Source organism: Corylus avellana, chromosome ca2 (genome assembly GCF_901000735.1).
Source record: "Corylus avellana chromosome ca2, CavTom2PMs-1.0".
In the NCBI taxonomy this organism is placed as follows: domain Eukaryota; kingdom Viridiplantae; phylum Streptophyta; class Magnoliopsida; order Fagales; family Betulaceae; genus Corylus; species Corylus avellana.
In genome coordinates, this window is record NC_081542.1 from 42,707,559 (window position 1) to 42,709,164 (window position 1,606).

A 1,606-nucleotide genomic window follows, 5' to 3' on the forward strand; every position below is an offset into this window, starting at 1 on the left:
TTTTATTTTTAAGTAAAATTAATAGATATATTATTTTAATATGATGTAGTAAAAATGTTGACGTGACACACACAAACAACGCAAAATTAAATGTGGACCACGTCTCATAAAGCGGAAGTCACTAATTTGAATCCTCACTTCTCTTTTCCTTTGTGTGGACATGTCAAAAAAAAAAATGCAAAATTGACTGAAATGCTCCAAATGAATATATTTCAAATTCACGACAAATTTAAGCAGTGAAAATAAAATAAAAATAATAATAATAATAAAAATTAGGGAAAAATTTTAAATTTACGCAGCAACTTATATTTTATGAAAATGAATGAATGTTATGTGGAATTCTATACAGACGGTTCCATATTTTAATTGCCGGCATAATTAGTATCATGTCGATTGCCATGTCAATAGGCATGTTTAGGTGGGCAGCTAAAAATCGTTTCGTACTATTCGCTATCTACTCGTCTGCATGGGTTGCTGGTGGATTTTCAGCTCATAATTTATACGGATTTTCAGCTCCTAATTCTAGCTCGAATACCATATGGTCCATATTCGCTATTCATACCTATGCAGGCAAATAGGGGAATATGAGTATATAAATTAAAAAATAGTTTTGTTTTATAAAAAATAGTTTTTATTGCCCAAAGTTTATACATATATGCATTTTTTTATATATTATAATTCCATTTATAAATATTTGTATTGCCCAATATTTACAATTCAATTTATGTTTTCATATTACAATTTACTATATTTTAGTTCAAAAATTTGACTCCCATCTAAATAAGCCCATAAATGAAAGTATTTAAGAGGGAATGGTTTTGATTAACTTAATCAAAACCTGAGTATTCGTATAATATTTAAAGATAAATAATAAATTAGTCTTTTTATCCTTCTTCAAATATCTTGAAATCTCTTCTCTACTGGTTTAGACTTGTATGAGATCAAGGAGTCTCGTGCTTGATGATAACTATGATGTAGAGATGGAGTCTTTGCTATCTGAAGGTGATGTGGAAGTCTTCTATGAAGGTGAGTCACTAACAATAAAAAGCTTTAATAAAAAAGGCCATACAAATTAAGTTCATCATAAAAAAGAAAAAAAGAAACAAAAAAACAAAAAAGCCTAAAAGAAGCCTGAAAAAGAGTCCAAAATACAAATTAAGCAGATGTCACACTACAAAAAAACAATCAATTTCTGACGTAACTATAGTACACGATTTTCTGCAATGTCAGTAATTACTGACGTGGCAAAAAATGCCACGTCAGTAAATATTTTTCTGACGTGACAAAAATACCACGTCAGAAATTTCTGACGTGACGTGCTATTTTAACACGTCTGACGTGGTTGGCACGTCACTAAAAAAATGAGCGGGATATTTAACTTTTTCCCTCTTCTTTCCCCTCTTCTTATTATTTATTCCTTCCATCTTTTTTTATTTTCCCACACTCTCTCTCTCCTCTCTCAATCTCCCTCTTCTCTCTCCACGACCAGCTCCCTCTAGAGGGAAGAAGAAAAAGAAAAGGAGAAGAGAAAAAGAAGAGAAACAGCAGAAGAAAAGCATAAGAAGAAGAAAAAGAAAAGGAGAAGAGAAGAAGAAGAGGAAAAAAA